A 17,007-nucleotide genomic window follows, 5' to 3' on the forward strand; every position below is an offset into this window, starting at 1 on the left:
GCGGCACCGCGCGGCCGCGGGAGGGCGCGGAGGGGGCGGGCCGCGGAGCCCGCTCCGCCCCCGCACCGCCCCGCTCCGCCCTCCGCACCGCCCCGCTCCGCCCTCCGCACCGCTCCGCACCGCCCTCCGCACCGCCCTCCGCACCGCCCCGCACCGCTCCGCACCGCCCCGCACCGCTCCGCACCGCCCCGCACCGCACCGCTCCGCACCGCTCCGCACCGCCCCGCTCCGCCCTCCGCACCGCCCCGCACCGCTCCGCACCGCCCCGCACCGCCCCGCTCCGCCCCGCACCGCCCCGCTCCGCCCTCCGCACCGCCCTCCGCACCGCTCCGCACCGCCCCGCACCGCTCCGCACCGCCCCGCATTGCCTTCGCACCGCCCCGCACCGCCCCGCACCGCTCCGCACCGCCCCGCACTGCACCGCACTGCCCCGCATTGCCTTCGCACCGCCCCGCACGTCTCTCTCGACCGGGGCTCAGGGCTAAGGGTCAGAAACCTTCGTGAGCGAGACCACAGAAGGCCGCAAGTGCGATCCGAAAGTTGGAGGACTTCCCCTGTGAGCAAAAGCAGAGGGAGTTGGGGCTGTTCAGCCTGAAGAAGTCTTCAGGGAGATCTTAAAGTGCCTCTTAGTGCCTCAGCAGGGCTACAGGAAGGATGGGGAGGGACTTTTAACAAGGACATGTAGTGATATGACAAGAGGAAATGGCTTTAAACTGAAAAAGGGTAAATTGAGATTGGATATTAGGAATAAGTTCTCCGTTGTGAGGGCGTTGAGGCACTGACACAGGTTGCCTAGAGAAGTTGTAGATGTTACATTCCTGGCAGTGTTCAAGGCCAGCCTGGAGTTCTGAACAACTTTGTCTAGGGAATGGTGTCCTTCCCCACAGCAAGGTGGTTGGAAATAGGTGCACTTCAAGGACCCTTCCAAGCTAAACTGTTTGGTGGTCCTGTGACAACTGGTTTTGTAACTGTTGTGGTGTTAAGGACTCAATCTCACTAGCATGGAGGAGGGAAAACTGCAACGCGGCTTCTTGGTGTTGCTTTGGGATCCATGGCAACGAAGTGTCACACAAGGCAACACCAGGAAAGGGTAAAAATTCCTTTTTAAAAAACAAAACAAAACCAAACCAGTCAGCTTTGGCTGACTGCCTTTGGGAACACTCCCACCCCCAGAAAATGCAGTAGTCCTCTCTTAGAGGGTATTCAGCATGACAGTAAATGACCCCAGTGACTCCCATGGGGCACAAAGAAAGGTAAACGGGAATTTCTAGTGTGTAAACAGGTACTCCATTTTAGTTGATCTATCACTTTAGTCCACAAAAGGCTAAAAATTGCAGCTTTCTGAGATGGTTAGCATGGAGATGATTGCTTGAGTCAAAAGACTGCAAAAACAAGGAGCAGGGAGAGGATATGAAGGCAACTTGAAGAAAAGAGGCAAACTCATTTGATGATGTACAGAAATGCACAAGATGAAGGGTCTGTGAGCTAACACTGGGAAATGAATGCATGGTCAATGTCAATGCAGAGATGCATAAGGAATGTCTGAGTTGGAGGACAGCAAGAAGCTCAAAGCTCAAACCTGAAGTTTGTGATAACAAAGAGGCAGAACCAGCACAGAAATCTTGTTAAAAGTGTGGAAACATTATGAGAGGCTGACAAAGAGATGGCAGGATGTGGAAAACAGCTTCTAACAGAGATCCTGCAGAAGCTCCATAACACTGAGTGATTGATCAGGGCGGGGAGTAGGAAGAGGATCTTCCCCTTTAGGATTTGCTTCATGCTTCTATTGGAATTGCTAGGATTATGACAGATGATGAAATCCCTGGGCTTTTGAAAGAGTGTCTTAATAGGATCATTGGGTTTGGCCAAAAGGGATGTGTCAAAATATGATAAACCATTGAGCAATACTGTATGTCTCACCTAGGAGGGGAAAATCACATAACAAAATTAAGTCATCCCCTTTTCCCTTCAGCATTCAGAAGTTGGAACCATTTTTAATTCCTTGGTTCAAATCCATTTTTTTGTCTAAAATATTGGGCAAGAAAAACCACAAACAAACCTTAGGAACCACCACATCCCTGCTCCCAAGACAGAGTTCTTGGGAGCCTCAAGTCTTGACTTTGTCCAGAGAGATGTGGCTTAGCCAGCAACTAATATTCCTCCCGTGTTGCAAAATCTGTTTTGCCATGCCTGATAGGGCTGCCTTGGCTAACAAAAAAATGTGACACTGGGGTGCATAGCAATAAAAAGTAGGTTACCTGTAGGTTTCAAAAATACACAGCTTTTGTCATTCATGTGAAAAAGAAAAGCAAGCCAAAAAACAATAACCAGATGCAAACTAACAGCTCTAACACATTTGATGCCAACAGAGTTAGCATCAACAGCTTTTCTTTCTTTGAAGCTCATAAAGACAGTAAGAGTCCTTGCTTTCCATGCACTTCAAGAGCAAAGGTAATTTGAACCATCAAGCAAGTCTGTGAGGGCTGGGAGAGGACAGAAATAATGGTTGACCTGTTCAGGGTAGGTAAATCATTAACATGCATCAGGAAAAAGGCAGCATAAAGGAGACAGCTGTGCCCTACACACACAAAGAAAACCAAGACACAGAGCAAGTCAGAGACATTTACATTATAAAAGAGAAGCTAGCAGCAGACAGGTTTTCTCAGTTCTTAGCATGTGAGAGCTGCACATGATATTTACTGTAAATTTAAGTAATCTTTTACATGCCCTATCCAAGAATACGACAAGAGATAAACATAGACTGGAGACTGCCCAATGGACTTTACAAGATGCTAAAGACATAACTACATACTACTACTACATAACTAGTATATGATGAACAAAGAACTGTGCTTGTCATGAATAGTGATAGCCAGTGCTTTACCTTATTTTTTTACCTTACTGGAATCCAAGTAGCTCACACGCTTTAAGAGTCTTTTAGAGACAAGCGCTCTCTAGGGCTGTATTTGAAGCCTTGAACAGCTGATCAGCAGGAGAACCACAGGAACCACTCCCTACTCCAGCAACAGTATTATCTGCTTTTACTGACACAGTACAAGGTAGTCATCCCAAGAACACCAACAGATATCTGTACAACAATCTTGAAGAGAAATGCCAGGATAACCCAGATTTTGTTTGCAACCTTTGCTTTTCTGGAGAGCACCTGGTTTGCCTGTGCACTTGTACTGGTGTTCTGAGTCACAACGGCCAGACCTGTCTGAGGCAGGTTTTGCTGCACGTGGCCAGTCTCCCACAGCTATCACAGCACTGTGTTGGGCAGCTGAATTGGCAAAAAAGGGCCCTCTATGCCCTTTCTCATTTTCCAGGTGGAGTTACTTTCAGACTTTTCTTACTGGTTGTTGCAGAAAATATTGCTTCTTCTCCTAATCCTCTGAGCCAGAACAGTGCCGTTCATGTAGCTGAGGCTTTCTGATAGTTTTTCTGTCTAGGTCTCTTCCAGAACACCATGGATGGCCCCTTGTGTAATGCTGGCAGTGACTTTCCAGGATCAGTTTCCACACCACAAAGGAATTCTTCCTCAGACATGCATCATCAACTTTTCTATGGGACAAGGTGAGAAGATTACTCAGTCGTGCTCATATCTCTCTGGATGAGCTGAGTTTTGCAGGGAGGTTGCCTTCTCCATCTGGGGACACAGTCACTGCAGGTGACTGTACAGAAGTGAGTAGTCACTGCTGGGTTTCTGTGACTTCTTGGCACCACAAACACACCACAGTGTACTCCGCTATTGTCGCATCAGCCTGTTTCTGTAGCTACGTGTTGACCTATGTGTTGGGTTCCAGTTTTGACATTTGAACAATAGTGAACTTGATGAACTCTTGCAAATATGACAAAGCTATTTAGATAGGGAATTTTCCATGCATACCCATCTATGTCTAGTAACAATATTAAAAACATTAGGTACATAGAAAGTTGTTTTGTCTCTGAGATTCCTGCTAGGCAGGAGTAAAGGAAGAAGGTGCCACAAAATCTGGGTGAATAATGACAATTGCAAAAGTATAAGAAATAATCTTAAGAGTATGAAAAATGTCATTAAAGGGGATGTTTAAAAGAAGCAGTGTCACAGTGTCATACATATATAATATATATATTCTACTACATATTTATATTTTAAACTTTCTGCGTAATGTGTATAGTACAATGCATGTAGAATATACTGTATATACAAATAAACTTAGAATGCATACACACGCATATTGTATAATGCACTTTATTATATACACACTGGGCTTCTCAAATGAAAACTGGTAGTGACTCACCTCCTCAGAGTGTATTGCTTGAATGCAGGCTGATTGCAGCTCAATCTATACCAGGAAGGAAAATTAAATCACCCACAAATAGTGCAGTCAGCCAAATAAGCCTAAGTGAACATAATGAGAAAACCAAAGTACACCTGGCCAGCCTGTTCCCAAAAATCATAACCTTGCATCAGCAGATTTTTCATTTTAGTCTGCCCCATGTCTGAAATCTGTATATGGAAAAAAGAGCTGGACAGTGGCTGTTCGGAGCCTACATCTTACAGCTTTTCACAGCTGAGAATTCTAATTTGGATGCTATCGACCAACTGTATTAAATCTTTTTTAAGTAAAATTTTACCTGTATGTGATGGGAGCAAAAGTTTTATCCTGTAGGAACTCACACGGACAAAGCTAAAGGAAGTCAATCTTCTTAGGATGCTGGAGGGCTATGGGACCTGTTTGCTGTCCCTGGGCGAGAACAGCATGCTGTAATCACAGTGTTATCCATGAAATGGGTGCATAAACATGTCTGGAAACATAAGCTCCTTTCAGAGAGTAGGAACTCCATGACTCCAAAAGGATTCTAACATGTATCATTAAAAAAAAAAAAACAAAAAACAAAAAAAAAAACCCACAAAAAAAACCCACCAAAATGAAAAGTCAACAAAGAAGTGAATGTTAACTTTGCAGAACACCTGCACAGTGCTGGTTAGGCTATAGTTGGCCAAGCTGACAGGTGCATGCTGTGGTGCAATCCACCAGAAGGGCTTAGAGCAGTAGGAAGATCAATAACAATAAGCTAATAGTAACATGTTACTCCACTTCCAAATCAGAACAATCAACAAGGATTCAAGGATTTTACCTGATAAAAGTTTGTTTTGGGCTTTTAGAAACAAGTGAGTTACTGAGGCAAGCAAAGATAAACAAATATAGCCTATGGAAACTCTTTGATGCTAATGAAGATGTAGCTGTCTGTGTCATCTCCACACACCATGTGCTGCACAACATCTGCAAGGGTAAGAAAAAATAAGATCTTTGTTGTAGGCTTGAGTACCTGCTGGTTTGCAATTTGAACCTGAAAGAGACAGACTCTTTATCCAAGCAGCATGTGGTGACACAAACGTATAAATAGCTCTCTCTCATATAATTTTCCTATTTCTTCATTAGTGAATACCACACTCTAGGAGTTCACTGTTGCCATGTTCATTGAACTGGAGGGACAGGGATGTTGTCAAAGAGCTTTCTTTCTGCTATGTTCAGTGTCCATGCAAAAGCTTCTACTAATTTTGCCAGATTGCAGACATTTTGCTGTGAGAATGCATTACAAAGATGGTACACCTGGGTGAAGGCATGAGAACTGACCTTCAGATCAAAGCCCTTGAGTTATTTTGTTTCATACTCAGACCACCAAGGCTCAGGACATGACTTGTAAGGCAACTGAGTGTCACAGTAAGAAACAGAAATCTAAAATACTTCTGAGGAAGCCATCGAAAGCTCACCTTTCCCTGTTCAAAAACCAACCATCTACTTTTTCCTCCTGTCTCTCCTATGCCAGTATCCACAAGGACTCCCATAAAAGCTACTAAATTGCATAATCTTCCTAACAGTGAAGCAGTTTTTCTTCCCTTTCTCTGCCAGTCTCTGAGATATGAAGAAAAATGAAAGACTAGAAAAGGCAGTTTTATGATTAATTATAACAAATACACAGTCCATTCTGCCTTGCAGATGAGACATTACTCAAGGAATGCAAAACTACAGTAAAATCATACCAAGAAGTTACTTTCTAAAATTGATTCTTGATCACATTACATGCACCTAACAATACATTGTGGAAACCTAATCCTTTAATGGATTTTCATTTATTTATTTTTATAAAAACATTCTGCAGATGGGACTGGGGAGAAAAGCAGGAAAATGAAAGTAAAGAAATGCATAATCAAGGGAAAGAGGTACTCAACACATTTCTGGGAATATGTTACAGTTATGCCTGGTTGGATTCCCCATCTGATTTTAAACAAATAAGGTTGTTTTTGTTCCCATTCTCCCCATGACAATTGTGTCACCTGTGCTTGGTAAAGAGACCAGAGATTAAGAAGTTACTTTGAAACTGAAGATATAGCTACTAAGACTCAAGGAAAGGTAAACCATAGGAAAATAGTTGTGAGACAGACATGCTGGTCAAGACATAGGCAAGAAATGTTTCAAATGGATTAAAATAAGTACTGCCTCTTTCTAAATTGTGGTTCCAATAAATTTAGAAGTGACTAGTTTATCAAGTGTAAGAACTTGCTAATTTAGTTTAATTTTTGGAGAAAATGCTAAGAAGAATAAGCCGGGAATTTCAAAAAATTTTTAATTGTGTGCCATGTAGTTTGTACTTTCTTGTCATAGCTGGGTTCCACAGGTTGGTATTGAAACTGAGCATCTTCATTGGCAAATGCCTGTCAGACAGTTCCTGAAAAGAAATTGCATAAGCTAATTACTAATCAATCAAACAGAAATCTTTGTTATATTTCATAGCTAATGACATTTCTGTGGTTTCCCATATATGTAAGACTACCACAGACCAGGCATTTTAAATTAGGCTTTTGAAATTAAGCAGAAAGAATAAACAACAAAGAAAAACCAACAAACAAGGCCCAACCAAAACAAAACAAAAAATGTGCCCAAACAAACAAGAAAAAAATTCTCCACTCATGTATTTGTTTTTCTAGCAGTGTTGCAAAAGGCATAATTGTTATCTTTTCTTATGATGCAGAAATGTGGACACCCAATGGCTTTCTTTATGAAAGTATGCACTGTGCAAGCCTGCAGTTACATCCACAACTTATTAAGAGTCACAAACATTCAAAAAGTCACAAAAACTCACCATCTTCCAGTGCATGTTCAGATAGCAGGTGTAGCAGTGGCAGTCATGAAGAAAACGCTGTAGCAGTCATAGATCTGTTGTAATCTGGAGTGTGGGAGAGCATCATACGCCACCCTCAGTGGGAAGGGCATTCATGTTTCTCTTTGGACTGAGGAAGACACTGATCAGAACAGTTAGACAAACTGCCTGGTGAGATCTTATAAGGACTTACCTGAAGCATCTTAGAGAGATTTGTTGCTAGGACAAGTTACAGTCTTCAGTCCCTTCAAATAATGAGCTGAAGCTGTGCAGGGAAAACAGCAAATACGGAAAATGTGTACAACAAAACTCTGGATGGAGGAGATGACAAAGATTTCACTTCACACTGTTGTTACCCTAAAAAACCTCTTTCATACTCTGTTCTGCCCATGGTCTTCTCCTTCCTCTTTGGCAACAAGGTCATGGCATGGAAATAGGCATCAAGAATGTCCTTTCTTGCATCTTCTCTCTTTAGTGCCTTTTGAACATTCTCCAAAGGGTAGCAGAGAGTTTTAAGACTTCTTAAAACAAAGGGAAAATAAAACCACATACTCAAATAGCTAAGATGTACTCAACATTTGCTTACATAAAACTATCTATCTGTAGCCTTCTCCAAACGAAAGATTCTGATACTGTCTATACACTCCTGACCAGCTAACACAGCCACGCATACACCTCACTATCTTTTCCTCCATGGGGTAGAAGGCAGTGTTAGAGAAACTTTTATTCCTGCATTTCTTGTTGTATTCCTCTTCTCTTAAACTTTTACAATCAAATCTGACATTTTCACAGGAAAAAACTGATCCACCACAATGCAGCCAGCACATCAACACATGCCTTCCTATTGTAATTAAAGTTCTCCTTCTAAAGGATATGCATTTCCATATGCATGTCATAAGAGTTCACATAAACATATCTGAACTCCTTTTACTCTTCCCAGCTCAAGTGTCTGTAACCACAGCAACAATAAAGCCAGAGCAAGGAACTAAAGCCTTCCTCAAGGACTGAGTAAACTCTCTTCAGTCTGACTAGCCTGACAAAGCTGAGCTGTACTTAATAAGCACCATGTCAGGAGGAGAGGTGACAGGAGAGAAGCTGGCCCCGTGAGGTTATCAAACAGTTGCCCAGACTGTTACTTGTCTGTGCTCTGGGGATTTCACTGGCCTGACTTTATTATCGGCTCAAGCAAAAAGCCTTGCATACCCCTTTGCAGGCCAACACAGATTCATTTACATTGGCATTATTACCCTTGATCTTCAAGACAGCCATGAGAATATCTTTTAAGCAGACTTTACTAGCAGGCAGAGATGTGGCTAAGTAGTCTGGTTTTTCTACAAAGTGCTTGAAGTTCCTTTATTGCATTCCACTTACCATAAATGGCACTTGGAACATTTCAGAACAATGAATTTTACAGATAAAGATGCTACTTAATCTGTTTAAATGAGCAAAGCAGAGTTATCAAACAGTGAGGTTCTAGGCTTAAATGTATGAATAGGTACCTGCCTACAAAAAGACATTCTGCCTTGGAGAATCTAAATCTAAATCTAGTATTGAAGAAAGAAAATCCACCAAACAAACTAGTGAAACATACAGTCTCAGAAACCAAATGGTTTCTCCCCCCAAAAAAGAACCCCCCCCCCAAAAACAAACAAACAAACAAACAAACCAAAGCCAACAACCAAAAACATTATCTCTCTATTCTTGATAAGCAATTCTACTTGTCAGCAAGATTCTTAAAATGCATCAGGGCATATTTTTGTTACAAGATATCTCAGGCCGGTATTCATGCTGAGAAGCTTTTCCCAGGCAGACTTCTGGCATTTTTCACAGCTGCATCTGGGGACATGTTAAGCACCTGCCCAAGGCACCATTGTCTTACAGTGTGTTTCATAGTAGTGCTGTATTTATTTCTCTCTTCCTACTCCTTCTTTACTATGGTTAAATAGATCTAGAGTAAAATGTGACAGTGGGAATGTGACTTCATATCAAATGGCAGAGAATTATTTCACTTTTAGGTGTGGGTGGGAGCTGAGAAAAAAAAAATCATAGAGTGGTTTGGGTTTGAAGAGACCACAAAGATCATCTAGCTCCAACCCCCCTGTCATGTGTAGGACACCTCCCACTGGACCAGTTTCTCAGAGCTCCATCCAACATGACCTTGACACTACCAGGAATGGGGCATCCACAACTTCTCTGGGCAACCTTCTCTGTTCCAGTACCTCAGCAGTCTCACAGCAAAGAATTTCTTCTGCAGAAGTCCTTTTAAGGGTGCTTGTTTTCATACCTCCACACATTTTGACATGCCTTTAAACCCACTCTAGAGTAACTACAGGCAAAGCAATAGGCTATAGGAACTCTTCAAACAGCACAAAGCAACTGTTTGCAATCAAATAATATTTTAAAATCTCAACATTTCCAAAAAGAAGCTTATTTGAATCTTATTTAAACATCTCTATATTTAAAAAAACCCCCGTACTTCCTTGATTGTTACCTCTGCATCAGTCTATGGACTGTTACGGAATAATACATAGTCTGATGTTTTTCATATGGAGACATTTTGGGGGCTAAATCTTCAGGGCACTTTGCAAGTCCTACATTCATAGACCAGTTCTGCACTTGAGGTACTGTTTTCTCTGTGCATGTGACACCCACAAACTCAAAAACAATGATTTCTAGACAGAGCATAGGAAAAAATTCAGTACTTCTAGAAGTTAAAACATTCTCTTAAACTGGATAGCAGAAAACTGATAACTGATGCTACTTGTCATTTCTGTGATTCTAACACGTCTTCTCAAGTATTTCTAAATAATATTCTGAAGCCTCCTCTTTAATCGTTTCCCTTCATGACAACTACTGTTTCATAGAGAGACTTACTGCAGTTCAGGTATTATATTTATTGTATTTGTTGTGCTCACCTTTTCTATTGAGAGATGCAGTAAGAGAACAAAATGGAAATTCTAAACTTAGGTCAAGATTTTCAGAGACATTTTATGTTCTTGAAAGCAGCTGAAATGCTTCCCAGTAGATATAATGCAACTGTAACCAAAATAAAAGGACTACTACTTACTGTTGCTTTCTAGTCACTCTTTCCATTCTTAAGGTAACTTGTCTCTTTATCAGATACTGAAGATGTAGAGAAGAAGTTACCTCCAAGCACTTCTGGTTTTTATCTGGTGGCAATACATTCATATATGAAGCCATACAGGAATTAATGGCTTTATTCAGGACATGCCCCTGGTCTAAGATTCATCCTCTGGTCTAAGATTCTGCAAATTCCAGAGAATACTGAAGGATGTATACATACATTCAGAAGTTAATATTACAACAACCACAACAACAACAAAAAAATTAAAAATACATCAACGAGAAAATGAACAACATCCCCTTTCTCCCACTCTCTTTTTGATTATCAAAAAGATAATCAAAAAGATAATACTTTTTGTTCTTGGATATCTGGTCTATGTCTCTGCTAGGGGATTCATAAGCTTCCAGATCACAAATCAGAATATAATAAAAGTAATTACTTCTATTTTAAGGCAAAAATTGAATAGCAACTTGAAATTTTACTGAAATTCCTAAAAAACCCCCCAGAAATTTAGCAGTCTAGCCTAATTCAATCTAAATTGTGAAATGGTTTCTACCATGATTTTATTATGAGATATAAATCAATATTTTAATATCACTAAAAAAGCACTATGCAAAATGCCAAGTGGAACCTTCTCAATGACATTGGAAACTGCTTTTCATCAAGTTGTATACAGGAAAGGCCAAAACATCTGTTAATCCTGTAAATTCAGATAAATTTGAACCATATTTGGCCCCTCAAATTCAACATGTGTGGATACCTTTAGGAAAATGCCTGTCAAAGCCAGGGCATTAAGTTTTCTTGTCTGAAGTAATATTGTATGATCTAAAATACTAATTCCAAAGCTTTGCCTTTCCAGTTGTACATGTACATCATTGTACAGGGTCTGTGTGTCCAGGTTCTGGTAGTGGGAGTGGCTTCTGTGAGAAGGTGAAAGAAGCTTCCCACATGTCAGACAGATCCAATTGCAGCTGGCTCCAAGATGGATCCACTGCTGGCCACAGACAAATCAAGAAGGAACAGGAAGCTGTTCCACAGATGTTAATGCACTCAGAGAACAGCAGAGTGAAAACAGGAGAAAGGAACAGCTCCATAGATACCAAGGTCAGTGCAGGAGGTGCTCCAGGCACCAGAGCTGAGGTTCCCCTGCAGCCTGTGGTGAGATCATGGTGAGGCAGCTGTGGCCCTGCAGCCCATGGAGGTCCCTGGGGATGCAGAGATCCACCTGCAGCCCCTGGAAGAGACCCAGGCCAGAGCAGGTGGATGCCTGAGAAAAGCCTGTGATCCTGTGGGAGGCACGGGCTGGAGCAGGTGCTGGCAGGGACTTTCAGACCCACGGAGAGAGGAGCCCATGGTGGAGCAGGTTTCCTGGAAGGACTTGTGACCCTGTGGGAGACCCACACTGCAGCAGGCTTTTCCTTAAGGACTGCGCCCTATGGAAAGGGGTCCACACTGGAACAGTTTGTGAAGAACTGTAGCCTATGGGAAGAATATGTCCCATGGGGGACATCCCATGGTGGAGCAGGGGATGGCCTCTTTTCCCTGAGCAATGACAGGAACAACGTGTGATGAACTGAGTATAACCCCCATTCCCTGTCTCCCTGCATTATTATGGGGAAGGAGACAGAGCTGGGAAGAAGGGAGGAGTAGAGAAAGGTGTTTTTAATTTTCTCATTATACAGCTCTGATGTTTTTAGTAATACATTCAATTTATGTTCAATTCATTAATTCAATTAATTAATGAATTGAACAATAATTCAATTAATTTTCAATTAATTAGTTCAATTAATACATTCAATCGAATGTTTTAGCAATACATTCTATCAAGTTCAGTGTTTTGTGACCTAAAAGTGATCCCTTCCCCATCCCTATCTCAGCCAATGAGCCTTTTATTTTCTCTCCCCTGTTCAGTTGTGGAGGGTAGTGACATAGCAGTTTTGGTGGGCACCTGACATCCAGCAGGGTCAACCAAATACCAACTACTAAAAAGCCCTTTTTTATGTCCCCTACCTGGGCCTGATTTGCTGTATTCATCCCTTTCCCTCTATGCACAGGCACTCCTGCAACCCTCCTCTGTTCCACTCTGAAAGTGCACAAGCCACTCTCAGAAAACTCAGTAGAAAACTTCATTGCAATCAAAAGCACCAATAGATTGTTCCACTGAAAGACAGGTGCTAAACCCGTTCATGATTTGGGGCATTTGCGGCTCCCGACATTATGTGGCATGACATTAGCCGGCTTTCCTGCCTTCCAGTCAATCTGTTAAGTGTGAACAAGCTATTGAAGCATCACAATAGCGGAGTTTCTCAATGTGGCAGGATGGAGTCAAATGTCAGGGAAGTGGGTGCTTTTCCACAGATGCTTTACTGGTTAATCTTTAACAGTTAAAAGGTTTTTAGATTAGAGTTTCTAAGAAAACACCTTAGTTTTTTCAAACAGGCTACAAAGAAAGGTGGGGAGGAGAACAGTAGAAGTAATATAAAAAGGGAAATAGATAAAGCAGAGAAAAAGGAAAGAAGCAACCAGAGAAGATGTAGTGGAAGAGTTTCCCTACAAATTCCTTTCATTATGCTGCATTTTATTCTTAAGAATCTACCAAGACATAAGAGGATTTTCATTCATGGAGAGCAAAGAAGCAATCCAATTTTGCAGCAGAGCTTCTTGCCACTTGAGGAGAGATGAGGCAAAGCAGATTTTAAAAATTTTGAACTCTATCACCCAGTTGCCAAGGACATCCCTGTACCTAACTGTACTGTCTTTAACAGCCCTGAGAGGTTCAAAAACTGCAGACACTGTGGTTCAAAAACTTCAGGCAGGCAGAGGTGGCAGAGTGGTAAATAGGGCTGGCTGTCCCTGATTTTGTCATCTCCGGTAATACCTTTGTCTTCTTGAATAGGTGACAGCTCTGTCTGGCATAACATTTGGTGGATTTGGAATAATACAGAGTAACTACTTACTGGCGGATTTCTGGAGAGTCTAATCAAGGAAATCTTCTCTGGTTTGTGTAGCATGTGCTCAGATTTTATAAGATTTGGGAGAACTCTTACTTTCCTCAAGACATTTTTGACAATACCTTTAACAAAGCCAGGTGTCTCTGTCAAGGCACTGTAAAGCAATGCTACTTAGACAGCCCCTTTATTTCTTGGTAATTATTCCATAACAATTAATAATAATAATTTATAATTATAATTGATAATTTATAATACAATTTATAATATTTATAATCGGTCTATGCAATAAAATGCTTTTCTGCTTTTCTTTTGGTGTTACATTAAGGTTTTCATCCTTTATGAAATCATTCATATGTTTAATGAGAACTAAAGGGGTTAAAGCTTTAGGAGACCAGAAAGGAAGATGAGTGGGTGATATGATCATGCAAAAGAAGCAAGGTCTAATGTTTGTCAGCTGTGGTCACTTGTCCATTTTCTGGGTTAACACTGGCCTGGAATACCACAACGAGATGGCATGGGATGCTGCTGAAAGCACAATGCAGAATCATCTTATAAAGTAAAATCTCAGTTCTGGATGGAGCAGACCTTGCAGCTCAGTACCACTGTATGTTCTGTCTTGGACATAGTAACAAGAGACAAGGCAATGAGAACATTTCAAGAGAAATTAATTAACTTTGGACTAGTGAAACTAGATTTAAATTTGACTAGTTAGATTTGCATTTGACAAATCCTAATGTGAAAGGTAGCAATATTAATTTGAGTAAAAAAAGAAAGATCATCTACAAATGAGCATAGATAACAAAGCTGACAGTTGGTTTACATTGCAAAAATTATTATAAAACTGAGAAATACTTTAATATAGCAGTTGGTAGTAGTAGTGATGATGATTTACAAAAGATTTCTGTAATAGCTCAGCTATACTTTTATTTAACTGTGTCTCTTCAGATAAACTAGACTTTGATTTATATAATCACTTTTGTATATGACTGCAAGACTTTAAGAAGCTGCAGGTGACTGAGGAGAATAATGAACACAGATCAATCATAAAATTTAAAAAAAATTAAAATGCCAATTAAAATTGTACAGGGTCCAAGCAAGTTAACAAGTAGCCAGTGTGATTCCAGAAACTGCATGTATATGTTCATACCGAGTGATAAAAAAGCTAATGAAATCTCCCTCCCACTTTCCTTACTCTGTGGTACATTTCTGCTCTAACACAGAAATGTCTTTCATTCTCTAACAGTCAAATGTCTTTCAGATCAAAGTTCTCATGTTCTTCTGCTCAAAACACGATCTGAATTAGCAAACCTCTGTATGCACCTAAGCACGTAACCAAACGGAAATCAAGAAGAAAGGATAGGACACGCCTAAGGACTGCCCAGAGAAGTTGGGTGATACTTCAAAAGCAAACAGAACTAGCAATTTTAAGATGAGCTTGATGAATTACACTGGATGCATAAAGGACTGAGGACTGTGGTGCACAGACAGGTGAGGATTATGTCCTGGCTTTGACAGCTGTGTGGGCATGGCTGTGTGCAGCAGAGAAAGGAGATGCAAATTAATAGAAAAGATTATTAAGAGCCTGCTGGGAAGAGAGGAGACAGGAGCTAGGGACCACGAAGGACCTGTATTTAATTTACCCTACATAAAGCAATGGAGATAGAGGGAAGATGGAGCAGTGTGAAAAGCATTGTTTTTACAGCTCCCATGACCTTATCCACATGAAGCAGGACTTTCACCTCCAGGTCTGGAAGATCAGGGCAACACAGAAGTGAGTACTAGCCCTGGTAATTGCACCACTGTAGCATGGAGGATTGTTGGATATGCACACCCTGTGTATCTTGTGGCACAAGTAGGGTTCTACCTTTTCATCTGTAAACTAGAGTGGCTCCTTTGTTTCTTATATGTGCTGATTTTGTAGAGTTAATTTTCCCCACAGTATCTGTCATGGAGCTATGTTTTGGTTTTGCTCTGGAAACAGTGTTGGTAACACAGGGATCTTTTTGCTGTTGCTGAGCAGTGCTCACACCTTGTCAGGCCTTTCCTGATCCTCATTGTGTCCCACCAGTGAGGAGGCTGGAGGGCTGGAGGGACACAAGTAGCTGAGAGGGGACACAACTAGGACAGCTGCCCACAACTGACCAAAGGGATACTCCATCATGCTCAGCATATACAGCTGAGGGAAAGTGAAGAGTGGGGAGGGGCATTGGTCAGGGGGGAGCAATTGTTTTTATTAGCTTCAATTGTCTTTCTTGAGTTTTATTTCTATCTCTTTGTGGTTTGGTGTTTTCTTTGTTTGGTTGTTCTTTTCTTGTTGTGGTTTTTTTTTTAGTGTATGTTATTTTTTCTTTTTCCTTTTAATTACAATTTATAATTATATTTTATTTCGATTATTAAACAATTATTATCTCAACTGAAAAACATGAGTTTTCTTAATTTCACCCTTCCATTATCTGCCCCCCTCCATCCTTCTGGGGTAGGGGGGAGTGAACAACCAGTGGTGTGGTGCTTAGCTGCTCTCTGAGATTAAGCCATGACACTCTTATTTTTCTTGTGCTTGTCACACTTAGTGCTTGAGCAGTCTTGTGAACTACTACCATTTGACTTGCATAATTTTTCCTCTTTCTGGCAGGGAAAAAACTTTGCTAGCACAGTTTTCAAGGCCACCAGAATATATAATTAACCTTCTTACTGATATGAGATGTACCAGTAAGACCCTTTACATGTTTAGGTCACACAAAGCAAGCCTCCTTAAGTAGTGAAACCTACAGTCCAACACAGGGGAATTCTGCTAAGCAGCAATATAATTCTTATACTACAAGATTCAACAATGATTACAGGTATCTACATTTAATACAGCAGCTCATTGCTGAGTGTTATTTAAATTACTTTGATATACTTCATTAGTCAACCTAAACTTCAATAGTTAACCAGAGTGGCAGAACAGGATGAAGCAGCTATTTCAAACATTCATTTAGGCCCTCAGGTATATTAGCTGTCTGCAAAACAATTAAGTGTTCTGGAAACTTACTTTATAAATAATGATGAATAGTATTCAGATGTCGAAGTTCCATGCAACTCTAGACTACTTTTTTCTTGGGAAACAATTTGTGCACTACCCTGAGAACATGCAATACATTCCAAGCACTTGCTAAATGCGACCATTTCCCAGAGATGTGTAGGAGAACCACTCAGTCTAAGCCTCCTGTTGCAGCAGTGACAGTTCAAAACCACTGAACAGTATCAGACTGTTTGAATACTTAGCTTAACTTCAACTCTCATAGGCCATACAGCACAATTCAAGTACAAAAATATATTCTCTGGGCCATATATTCCACCTGGAAGAACTACTGATGGGGAAAATCTATTATTTTAATAAGTCCCAAAACACTTTTTTTCATCTTTGCTAGCATGAGAATAATCCTCAACTGATTTCCTGTGGTGTTACAGAACAGTGTAGGAGGTGATAGCAACAGTAATTAACTGTTGAGCAACACAAGACACTCCCTTCTAACTGCCACAAAACATGAGAACTTGATATTCTTAACATACACCTACTCTCTGGTGTATCTTTTATCACAGCAAACACGGGCTCCCCAAACAGCTGCGTTCATTGTGTCCTCTGACACAGTGTACCTACAGAAAATAGGAAAGAAGCCTATCAACAAAGCTCCATCCGTGCAGGTGAACCAATGCAGCGTCCCCAGGCCTGCGGATCGTTGCGTGGTGGGGCTGCTCACGTCCGCTGAACTCAGCTTTGTGTCACGCTGCTGCCTGCAGGACAGACGTGCCCTGAGCCCAACAAAAGCATTATCTTTTTTTCTC

General features: G+C 41.2%; 1 long non-coding RNA gene across 2 annotated transcripts; it reads right to left on the minus strand.

The window, feature by feature from the left end:
- Window positions 1–2,966: 2,966 nt before the first annotated feature.
- On the minus strand, window positions 2,967–17,007 carry LOC135290472 (uncharacterized). Of its 2 annotated transcripts, XR_010353249.1 has the most exons (4): window positions 16,823–17,007; window positions 7,129–10,316; window positions 4,281–6,714; window positions 2,967–3,561 (listed from the first exon to the last, which is right to left on the minus strand). It is a non-coding gene; the product is annotated as an uncharacterized LOC135290472 (long non-coding RNA). The 2 variants fall into 2 exon arrangements; XR_010353248.1 differs by lacking the exon at window positions 16,823–17,007 and having other exon boundaries at window positions 7,129–15,494.

This window comes from Passer domesticus, chromosome Z (assembly GCF_036417665.1).
Source record: "Passer domesticus isolate bPasDom1 chromosome Z, bPasDom1.hap1, whole genome shotgun sequence".
Classification (NCBI taxonomy): domain Eukaryota; kingdom Metazoa; phylum Chordata; class Aves; order Passeriformes; family Passeridae; genus Passer; species Passer domesticus.